The sequence below is a fragment of the Papio anubis genome, chromosome 1 (assembly GCF_008728515.1).
Source record: "Papio anubis isolate 15944 chromosome 1, Panubis1.0, whole genome shotgun sequence".
NCBI classification, from domain to species: domain Eukaryota; kingdom Metazoa; phylum Chordata; class Mammalia; order Primates; family Cercopithecidae; genus Papio; species Papio anubis.
Genome location: NC_044976.1, coordinates 5,763,200 through 5,775,510, shown reverse-complemented (window position 1 = coordinate 5,775,510; position 12,311 = coordinate 5,763,200). Strand labels below are relative to the sequence as shown.

The following is a 12,311-nucleotide window of genomic DNA, read 5'->3' as shown; positions in this document are numbered from 1 at the left end:
TTGCAAATAAAGGTTAAATTCTGAAGTTAGATTAATTTGACCATCTAAAACCCCAAAAGACAGGTGCTTTTCAATTATTAAAAAGTGTCCAAAATTCCAGAAAAAAAAACTTGAGAATTTTGACCTCAGAGTTTTTACTTCCTTTCTTGTCAGATTAACACCATCTTACAAGGGATGACAGGAGGCTGTTTCATTGCACGGGAATGGGAGGCCACCGTCAAGAAACTCTGGTGGCTATGATAACTTACACACAGTTTCAAAGTTATCCCTTCCATACACCACCTCTGTGTCCTGTGCAGTCGGCAGTGCTAGTGGCAGGCCTGACGACTACCAATGTACCAAGCAATGAAGCAGCAGATGTTTAGTGTATCTCCAGGCTCTATCATCTGGATATTTACTGTAAGCTTCTGGTAAAGTGATCTCTTTCAGCCTGGTAAACAAACTCTGGGTTTCACATGTGACTTTTCAAAGAGCTCCAGGGAGTGGGGCTGTTGACAGCATTTTTCCCACCAGCAAAGAGACACACGAAAAGGTCTCAATTATAGGTAACTGACAATCCAACAGCAACAAACACACACAGTGTTGGCAATGTAAAATCCAAAGACGCTTGTATAACAGAAAGGCAACGGCAAGTTCACCAAGTTTATGGCTCAATTACTAAAGTACACAGAAACAAGGAAACAGATCAACTGATGAAGGACTTTACAAGGGCTTGTATTTAAAATGTATTGCTGCCACCACGTGATATTTTCCCATTCCGCAACCTTATATAACTTAAGTCCTCAGTCATATCTATAGTATCAACTGCTATGATTTGTTGAAGTTAATTCATGCCTCCATCAAAAAAATCAAGCAATTATTTATCATGCTAGTGTTATTTTTACCCAGTAGTTTCAGATACAACTTTATTACGAGGTAGTGAAACTGTGTGTGTGTGTGTGTGTGTTATACACATACAATTTTTTAACAGAGAAGTAACTCTCAAGCACTCCACTGCCATTCCATCAAATGCAAGGCAAGTGATTGCTGAATTCCCAATTATGCTCAACCTTAAATCACACTGTTTGGTCTGATTGTATATCCAGTCCTACAGGGAGTTGTGCAAAGGCATATATTTGGCAAGCTTTCAAACCACGGCAACAAAACATGTGCTGAAGAAAATGATTCAAAATATTAAGAAAGCAGTCATTTATTTTAGAAAGCCTGTTCACGTGAGACAATAAGCTGCTTCCCAGAATAGGCTCCATCCATCAGGAAAACACTATAACCTAGCACACACTGGCTGGAATCCCTCTCAGCCATCACACAGCAGTGATGATTATTTATCATCCACAGTGCATCAAAGATGGAGAAGCAGACTGGGCACGCTTCCATGATGGTGCAGGGCTGCCAATGGCGGCAAACCCTCCCCACCCTAAAGAAGCATCCATGGTACAGATGACCTCACAGATCCTAGAGACTTACCCGGTTTTCCTACAGATCCACAGGCGAGCTTGTGGGTACTCAGGCACACGAAGGTGATGGAAGACAGGGGCACCTTGGTGCTAGGTCTAGATCATCTATTCCATTTAAAGAAAAAAAAATCAAACAAAATAAAACAAACCAGGGGGCCCAATGTTGGCCAGCCACCTGTTTGGAGGTTGGCTAGGCAATGAGAGGCTGGAGGTCCTTCTAGGAATCAGGCTAGCTGGGCCTGCTGAGTTAGGCCAGTTGAAGCAAAGCAAAGTTCATTTGAGATGAGACTTAGGAAAATCTCTTTCCAGTATCTCTCCCGAGCATGCCCCTGGAAAGCATCTGCACCATCACAAGGCACCAACTCCACCCAGGATAACTGTTTTGTGATGAGCCCATTCTCTCACACTCTGTGAACTTTAACTTATCTGCCTGGAAGACAGAATTTCTATCTCCTTTTTTTTTTTTTTTTGGAGACGGAGTCTTGCTCTGTCACCCAGACTGAAGTGTAGTGGCGCGATCTCAACTCACTGCAAGCTCCGCCTCCTGGGTTCACGCCATTCTCCTGCCTCAGTCTCCCGAGTAGCTGGGACTACAAGCGCCCGCCACCATGCCCGGCTAATTTTTCCTATTTTTAGTAGAGATGGGGTTTCATCGTGTTAGCCAGGATGATCTCAATCTCCTGACCTCATGATCCGCCTGCCTCGGCCTCCCAAAGTACTGGGATTACAGGCATGAGCCACTGTACCCGGCCCAGAATTTCTATCTCCTTCTATCACTGTATCTGAGGAATGGGCAACAGATGGGTCTAGTAAGATGTACATAATAATTAGTTTTCTCTAAATCAGGACACACTACAATTTTAACAAATATTTAAGCTCCTCAACCAATTTTAAGAAACATTTAATGAGCCAACCGAAGTACCAAGACAAGAAATAAGAAACTGCAGGTTAGCAAATGAACTGGAATCTCAACTTTCATAGGGTAAACAACTTTGCATTCGTAGGGTTTTTCAGATACCACTAAACACAGTATCTGCAAAGAAGAGAAAAACTTATGGACTGGTGGTTAGCCAGAAATTTCTGCAAATATCTTAGCCATGAAAAGACAGGCTAGAAAAAGAAAACCAAGATGTTTGTGGGCAGGAAATCATTCTGGCTCTGAAGGCTGGGAAAAAAGAAATGAACAATAGTAAGTGGATACTTTTCCCTTACTAACATTCAAAGCAGTTAAACACAACCCATATATCCATCTAGAAGTGCCAATCTCACTTTTTCAGGTTCCATCAGAGGGCCCTGTTTCATTTTCAAACAATTAAATAATCACCACCATATACTGAATGTGTGTCAAACATAAGGTCAAGTGTACTGCACACACTAACTTCTAATGAATCTCTATGGGAAAGGCACTGCCTTTCAAAAACTCACCAGGAGTACTGATTAGGTAGGTAAAGGAAGATGTTTAGAACATTCAGTTGACTAAACCACATTAACTTCAAAAGCAATCAGCCAAAAAGTCAAATCAGAAAAGTGATATACAATCTGGGGGTGTATATATAGTAGATGGTTTCTTATAATCTTATGAGAAAAACGGCTTCCAGTAAACACAGCCTTATTGAGTTTGCGCTAACTAGGAAACCAATGACTGACATGGACTTCCAACACTACTCCCCACCCCACGCTGACCCTAAACACACAATGGCTCAGCAGCTCGTCACCATGGGAACACAATCTGCTGTGCTTACATGCTTCTTGCACACAAGACCATCCATATGGTGGTCAAAACCCATTTTCCACCCCCATCTTCCCACCTTCATTTCACACATCTTGATCCTGAACAGCCCAGGCCCTTTCCTGACTCTGCCTGTGCTCATCCTGTTTGTTCCCTCCTACCTGAACCTGTTCTCTACTCGGGCAAGTGGGGAACCAGGCAGAGTTGAGGCATCTTCAGCTTTGGTCAAACATGAGAAGGGAGAGGTTCTCTTAAACTGAGTCTAACGAACTGATGCTCACTCAAAAGCAACTGAAATCCTCCAGCTCCATGGCTTGATCTCTAGGTCTCAGTTCTAAAAAGGTCCATTTCACTATAAATTAACTGGGAAGTTACTGTTTCTCCTTGCACACCCCAATCACTGTAATAATGCCCTGATAAAGACAGCAACAAGAATGAAAAGTTGCACAGGGGAGCTTTTGCCAAGCAGATGGGTCTCCTGAGTTCTACAATCCAGTCCCCAACGAGTATATTCAAGACCAAAGTAAATACTTCAACACACAGCTTGGAGTGGCATAATACATTTTGAGACTCAGTGAGTTGGAAATGTGATTCTTTTCTTCCCTAAGGAAGCTGATGCAAGGGTTCCTTGGAAGTAGTTAATGGAACCCTCTGTGTCAGTTTCTTTAGGGAAGGAAAGAATCACAACTGCCTAGGTATCAGTAGCCTTTACCATGTTTTCCTCCTGAACCCGTGGATGTTGTCAGGTGGAAAACCAATGAAACGAAAAGTGGCTGACCAAAGTTTCGGTTTCTGCAAATATCTCTATCTTAACAGATTTGCTACCTAACCCCAGAATGAACATTCAACACAGAAAGCATCCCGGCCAGACACGCCACAGGAGAAATCACAGAAAATGCTATCTGGCTCCGAAGGCTGGGTCTAAGGGAATTCAAATTCAGTCTTCAGCAAAGGCAAGCAGTGCTATCCCACTGCCCCAGGAAGGACACAGAGGCAGATCACCACTGGTGAACTCCTACTATGGACCAAGAATGCTGGGAAATTACCTTTTCATCTCATTTGTGGGGAGCTAGGGGAATTTCATGTCCTTCTAGGGACACAGGCTGATTCTGTTTAAGTACAAGCATTCTGTCAATCCCCAAATTTCAACTTTCAACCCTAAAAGGCAAAGTTTAGAGCAGTTTTTTCCCAAACGGTTAAAAAAAAATGTGGGCAAGAATTTTAGGAGCAGCTTCTAGGCAGCCAGGTCCACCAAGTGAGAGCTCTCCTTGAGCATTAGTGATCTGCAGGGTTCCACTTCCACACTGATTTAATCAATGAATACCTGGGTACTTGCAGGTCCGTCTAACTGCTCAGAACACGGCTAAGAAGGAGATAGACAGGGCCTCTGCCCTAAAAGAGCTAGTAGGATGGGGAAGAGCTGAGGACAAAAAGAAAAAGAAGAGACCATTTCAGACAGTAATAAATGCTATGAAAACACCACACTGCCACATGACAGAGCGACAGGCGACTATTACCCGTCGTCAGCCTATCAGGGGAGGGTCTCTCCGATGAGATAACATTTGAGGTGAGCCCTGAATGACACAAAGGAGCCAGCACACAAAGATGCAGAGGAGGGGAAATCATTTTAGGTAGAAAAAACAGCGAATGCAAAAAAGAATCATGTTTGATGGATTCCCGGTATGGGAAGGGTCAATGTACTTAGAGGGAAGGGGCACCTGGTAGGAAATGGAGAGGCAGGGGCCAGATTATTCATGCTGACCGGACTCCAAATGGAAAGAAAGTCACTGTAGGGTTTAAGCTAGTGACCGAATCCTATTTACATTCTTCATAGATTGCTCTGGCTAGTGCATGGGGAATCTATTGCAAGGGGAGCAAACTGGAGACAGGAAGTCCACACAGGAAAATGTGACAGATCTCCAGGCAAAGAAAAGAAGGTGGCTTGGACTAGGGTGGTACTAGCAGAGATGTGCAAAGATGGATGTACCTTGGAAGGAGATGGATGTTTGGGATGGGGAAAAACGGGCAGAATCAAGGACACTCCTGAGATTCTGGCTTGAACTACTGATGAGTTTGGGTAAGTCAACCTTAGCCCTCATGTTCCTAAATATTCTTCCATGCTCTTTCACCAACTTTGAACTTCAACCCTCACCTGACACCTTTTAACAGTGGACAGAGAACACTGCGCCCTGTCCAAACACCAAGGCAGATTTAAGTGTTAATACTTACAGTCATGCTTCAAAATGAAAGGTGGGTGAGTTCAGGCCCACGCACTGGCTCAGGGCCTGTAAGAAGTTCACCTGAGCTACGTCTTGCCTCCTCCCTTGACCTTGCCCTCCCTATTGAAAAGTCTTGGTCTCCTGGCTTTGCAAAGACCCTCCGTCTGAAGCAGCTGCTCACAGAGCATATTCTGCTTCCTTTTACCAGGCTTTTTAAACAGATACTTTTTCTACCCTGAGTTTGTCACCATTTAAAATGTTGTGCTAGTTAGCAGTAATTATGTAAATGCAAGCCGCCATTTCTATTTTTAAAAGGAACCCCCATTTAGCATTCTTATATCCTGAAATGTTTAAAATAGCTAGTCCAGTGATGTTTTCACTTTATTCAAACTGTTTGTGTGGCTTTAAATACAGGTTCAGCAGAAACCAAAGCAAGTCAAACATTTACTTTCTATTAAACATCTAAATCAGAAGATTAAAAAACTATTTTACATTTAACAGAAAGAAGCCGTCAAATCAGCACAGTGGCAGCTTCACCGTATTTACTGCCAAGAAGGGCTGACGCTTGAGAGGTAATCAATTTAGGAAGGGAGGGATGGATTTCTTTAAATTCTTCAAAAAGGGAAAAATACATTTGAGCAAATCTTTTAATTATAGTATCTTCCAAAGAACCTACAAAGCCTTTATTCTTTCCAAACCTAATGCTTTTTAAAGGCAGCTTTTGCCCCTTAATTCCACATGAAATATTCAGTATAGCATAATTAAATTTTATTCCATGCTATTTTTACTGGGTTCACAGAAATAGAGGGTGGCATCATCCTTAAAACAAACTTCCCAGCAACTTCGCTTTCACAGTGAATGGCTGGTTCTTAAAATTGAACTTAAAATGCAAAACCTACTCCAAATGCCTATTTCAGTTCAGGGTAGATGGGTGGGTACTGAAGAAATAAGTTCATTCATATGTCACACCAACCTTCAAATAAACAATTGCCTCAGTTCTCCGTTCACTTAATTGTGCTTGCCACAAGGCACCTGAAAGCATCGATCTTCATTTTCAGCATTTAAATCCCAGAGCCTGTTTTATCTTTCAGTGTGAATCTATCTGGTAGGTAAAGAAAAGAGAGAGGAAAAGGGAAAGGAAAGAAGTGCCCATCCACAGCTGAAAGATACTAATTTTGAGTAAACATTTGGATGCCTGGGTCATCTGTGTGAGGAGTGGGCTTGATATTTTTAGTCATTTATGTAAATTATACAACCAAAATCTTACTATATTTTCCAGTCAGAGTCAGTAAGCTACAAATTAACACAAACCCCCCTCCCTCTCAGCCTGACGAACGGAATACAGAACAGTACAAAAAGCAAGGATTATGGGTCTCTTAAGTGATCTACAGCTAAGCCCACCAGCCAACAGAGCCAAGAACCACACCTAGTCTCTCTCTCCCAAGATCACGCAGAACCCCTGATGGAACATAAGCCTATGAAAATGCGCAACTCCCTCAGTGTGCATGTGAAGCTAAAATCTCCATTTAGAATTCTGCAAACCTATCAACAGGGATGATCTCAGATGAGTGGTTACCCACCCTCTTATTCCAGCCAGACTGTCTCATCTGTTTCCTAACTTCCTAAAAGCATCACAACTGAAGAGGGCAAGCAAACAACAACAAATATTTTTCTCAAGTGACATCTGAAACTGCTGTAAGGGAGCAGCTCGCCCACCCACGCCAAGGAGGCTCCTAGGAAAGCCAGCAGGAATTGGCTTTGGGTGCTGCTCCAGAACTCACAGGTGCCAGGCTAGAACAGACAAACAGCTTTTTCTTTTTTTTTTTTTTTCCTCGAGATGGAGTCTTACTCTGTCGCCCAGGCTGGAGTGCAATGGCACAATCTCAGCTCACTGCAACCTCCACCTCCTGCCTCAGCCTCCTGAGTAGCTGGGATTACAGGCACGCCACCATGCCCGGCTAATTTTTTGTAGTTTTAGTAGAGACGAGGGTTTCACCATGTTGGCCAGGCTGCTCTTGAACTCCTGACCTCGTGATCCGCCCGCCTTGGCCTCCCAAAAGTGCTGGGATTACAGGCATGAGCGACCACGCCTGGCCATTTTGCCACAGCTTTTTTTTTTTTTAAACAGTTCATTTAATGAGGCTGTTAGGACTTCAAAACATGAAAACATATCTACTCATACATTTTATTTTGTAGTATAGATTCACCTCTGACACTGATTTAGAACAAAACACCCACCAAAGTGGTCACTGAGATCTCATAGTCTGGAACTAGCTGCCACTACAGCCACCAGCACATGGGCTCCTCTGAACCCATATTTTTCAGAAAAGTTACCTGAGATGCTGTTAGAAATGGAGACCTAGTAGAAAATGAAACCAATGAACCGAGGCACAAGAGGACAAAATTTGATTTTTATACCACAGAAACGGGTACAGAACTTATATAAAAGCATCTACCCACACCACATTCGCAAAATAAAGTAAAAAAAATTTGCTTGGGAGACTCATTTCTGTTTTCAGATTGGATCCCAAGGTTTCAATAAGACGTTCTGCTAGTTTCTCAAGAACCTGGCCCATTTATCACTTTTTCAAACTACATCATCTTCTCATTCAAATATCTCAGTGGCTCTTGTAAAAAATATGTCACACATGTCTCTACTGTCAAGGTTTATCTCTAGCACAATATGTAACCCACAGATCGCAAACAAGATGTAGCCTCTCAGAGGGGACCGCAGTTATCCCAGAGTCTGCTGATGGTGCCTGGTAGTGTCAACATCAGGAAGAGGATGAGATGAACTCACAACCCGCCCAACCTGGGATTTCTGAAGGCACAGTACGGCGAGGTTTGGTTAATTCAAGCCCAACAATGCTGATTTCACAAAATTCAGTAAAGATTTGGGCTGAAACAAAATGTGAAAATTGTCTACTAGACATTGAAGAATTACTATGTATATGAATGCATAAATAAGGTTGCTGAGGTAGAGTTTAGCCATTTTAAAAGGGGGACCACAGCAGTTTCAAAGACTCCTGATGGCAGAAGTGCGTGGGCCGGTGCCCAGGATGTGTCTGTACAATGACTCGCATGGACCTGGGCTCTAACTCTGGCTGTGCAGTCTCAGCCAGGCCACTCCTTGGCCTCCCTTACAACATTCGGGTTCATAAAAAGGGAGGGACAAAGCTCTCCTTGCTGGTCTTTCAGGGTTGCTAAGAAACCAAATGAGACATTGTCTGTGGCATTACTTTCTTAAACTGCAGTAGTACATAAAATCTGAGCTGCTACTATTTTTTTCATATACTAATGCTAATCATAGATTATCTATGTATTACAATTGGCTGGTTGACTTTCTATTGGTTAAGTCCAATAAGCTTCTTTTCTTATTTCTGAAGATAAAAAACCTTTTGTTGTTTTTTAAAGATGCATGTGCTTCTACCTTGACTTAAATTGTAATTGCTTGAGAAGTAGCTATGAGATGGCAAAAAAACCTAGTTGAAATACTGATGAAAACTGAATACTCCATGTTTCCTTAGGCTGCACAGCTCATTAGCTGTACAAGCAAGGAAAATACTCGGGTGTTAAGATCCTGGAAAATCACAGAAGGCTATTCTAATGTCAAATGACCACAGACACAGAGCAAGGTAAAACCAGAAGGTAAAACCAGCAAGGCTTCCAGAGCCATTTGGAAGCAAATGCCAACATATCTACAATGGAATTCAGGGACTCAGCACAAACGTTTCTTCTTAGCAAAGTGATAAATAGGCATTTAAGCCAAATTTGATCCAAGTTCACAGAGATTATATATATGAAAACTCATCAGGAAAACTTAACAGTATAAAAGTGGGAATTGAAGAAACTAGGTAAGGGATCTATGGGTTCTCCAAACTATCCTAGCAACTTTGTTATAAATACGGAATTATTGGCAAATAAAGTTATTTTTTAATGACCTTTTAATAAAGGTGGGGAAGCCTGCCTTTGAGCAAGGAAAGGGAAAAGTCTTTAGTAGCAGTCTACATAGGTCAATCTGTCAGGACTCTCAGACACATCATCTCACGTCATCCTCACAACTCTCTCTTGACACAGGTTCAAAAGACAAACTATGACTATTTCACAGCTAAAGAAACTCATGAAAGAGTGACTTTCTTGAGGTCCCACAACTTTTCAGAGTGATGACAGGATTCAGTTTTTGGTCTGCCTACAGAGTAAAGAATCTGGCCAAGCAGGCTGGGCGGGGTGGCTCATCACCTATAATCTTAGCATTTTGGGAGGAGAGCAAGAAAACTGCTTAAGGCCAGGAGTTCCAAGACCAGACTGGGCAAAATAGCAAGACCTCGACTCCACAGAAAAACGAGGAAATCAGCCAGGCATGGTGGCCCCCAGGTCTGAGCTACTCAGGAGGCTAAGGCAGGAGGAGCACTTGAGCTCAGGAGGTCAAGGCTGCAGTAAGCTGGAATCATACCACTGCACTCCCTCCAGCCTGGGCAACAGAGTGAGACTTCACCTCAAAAAAAAAAAAAAAAAAAAAAAAAACTGTCCAAGGGCCTAAGTGGGCAAGGTGGGCTGCCCTAACCCACTGGACAGGCTCACCCAAAGTTGTGCCAGTGAGTCACTCAAAGGCCATTAAGGAGCCTTCCTTCCTTAACTCAGGAAGTGACATGGTCTGCTCTTCAAAAGGGAGTTGAGAGATGCATCCAAAAATGGATGTCCTGGTTCCTCATGGGAAATCTCAACATTGGTAATCCCTTCTTACAGCAAGGCCACCTGGAAATTCCCTCACAACCTAAGCTGCTGAAGACTCACTATAAAGCTGTTACTGAGTCAAAGCCAGGGCCATGGCTTAATGGAGTAGGAAACTGACAAGCACTGAACACATGAAAAAATACGAAATTACAGGGCCAGTCATAAACTGGCTCCTCTTCAGCAGAGCCTCCGGAAGGCTCCTGGGTCAGAGTCCCTCTCTGCCTGACGTCCTCTGTGTGCCACCAGAGGGCACTAACTCATGGAACTGCTCTTTAAAATCAGGTCACACACAAACTGCAGGAATGTTGAATGAAAACTAGCCTTCAAATCAATGAAGTGCTAAGTATGTAATTTTGACAGTGTTATAAGCATCTACTGGTCAAAATTTTCAATTTAATTCTACAAAACTTAAAAGTACACACATGCAGCAGAAGAATATACTAAACACAGTAAGTTGATCAAACCTTCAGATTTATGAAAATAACATATAAAATAAATAAAAGAGTGATGCATTTGCTCCTGCATCTCTGGTCACAGGGGCTGTCAAATGGATAACCCATCCCAGCGTTTTTTACACACACACAATATAAGAGTGCCAAGAAAAACATGTTGATTTCTCCTTTGCTTTAAAAAGCCACTCTTCATTGAATTAGAAGTGGACATTAACCATAATAAAATTACAGTACCGTTTATTAAGCATGATTAAAACATGATTTAATCTTCTGTACTAGAATCCTCGTAAGACAAGCAGCAGACACTGACGAGTGTGCACTGCGGCCTAGCTTGCTGTTCTAAGCACATCCCACTTACTTTACTCCCCACATCCCTCTGAGCGGTGATACAATTCCATTTTAATAAAAAGTTAGTTCAACCTTGCATTTCTTGAATGTAATAAATTTTTTTTTTTTTTAAGACCTAGTCTCACTCTGTCGCCCAGGCTGGAGTGCAGTGGCGCAATCTCGGCTCACCGCAAGCTCTGCCTCCCAGGTTCACACCACTATCCCACCTCAGCCTCCCGAGTAGCTGGGACCACAGGTGACCGCCACCAAGCCCAGCTAATTTTTTGTGTCTTTTAGTAGAGATGGGGTTTCACCATGTTAGCCAGGATGGTCTCAATCTCCTGACCTCTTGATCCACCCACCTTGGCCTCCCAAAGTGCTGGGATTACAGGCATGAGCCACCGCGCCTGGCCAGTAATTTTTCTTTACATCTGTATCCTCTGCTTGTGATTTATTTGCCCATGAAACTGTAAATACAGATTTGTGAGTTCTGCCTCATTAACCGCTTTCTACAATTATTTCTTCACCCCAGAATTCATACTTCTTATACTTTCATAAGCGTGTAAGATTATATAATCAAAATAATTCAGTGATCAGTTGAATAAAAAATGCACCATGACCAAAGGGTTTTTGTTTCACTTTGCTTTGTGGTATGTAAAAAATTTAGCCTTTGCTTTTATTTAAAAGGAACTGAAACAGCTTTAATTGTTTGATCAGAAATACTGGTTACTTCTCTATGTAAAAAAAATTCAAGTTCAATTGGACCTTGGTTTTCCTGATTTTAGTTGATTTTCCTCAGTGTGTAATAAATAACTGAAGTTTACACTGAAATGAACAAAATCTGACAAATTATACCTGAAAAGAAGTTTCAGTTCTTTAAACAATTCGTCACAAGTTAGTGCTACAAATAAACTCACCTTGAGATAACAGCCTACATCACAGGATACTGTCTCCTTGGTTTTTGTTTCTGTTCTTTGCTTAAAAAAAAAAAAAAGAGAGAAAAAGAAAAGAAAAGAAAAAAAGAAAAACTTTCTCAAAGGTTTTCAAGAACAATATTGGTATTCTGGTCTTTACACAAAGAATAAAGACAGGGAACCATGGCATCTGTGAAGGTATCTGGAACAAAAGTACTTCTGTTAATATTCTCTAAGTAATTGTCTCCAACTTTCCTCTGTATCTTTTTTAATGCCCACTTGATCTAGAAAATGTTTTGATTTATCTTGTTTACGTGATGTCAAAATTTATCTTAAATAAGAGAACCACTAAGTATTTGCCTGTTTCCTGCCTCTCTTTTATTTCTCCATGTTTCTTTCTAGACTCTCACTAGATGTCGATATTTACAGTATTCCAGAGACATGAGTCATGTTTCTATGCATCTCTGTCTTCTACTTCTTCA

At 41.9% G+C, this 12,311-nt stretch overlaps 1 protein-coding gene across 16 annotated transcripts in view; it reads right to left on the bottom strand.

Annotated features, from left to right (window-relative positions):
* The window catches only part of CAMTA1 (calmodulin binding transcription activator 1), a 953,012-nt gene that overhangs the window by 849,287 nt on the left and 91,414 nt on the right, over positions 1–12,311 (bottom strand). The gene's annotated exons all lie outside the window — the stretch shown is intronic.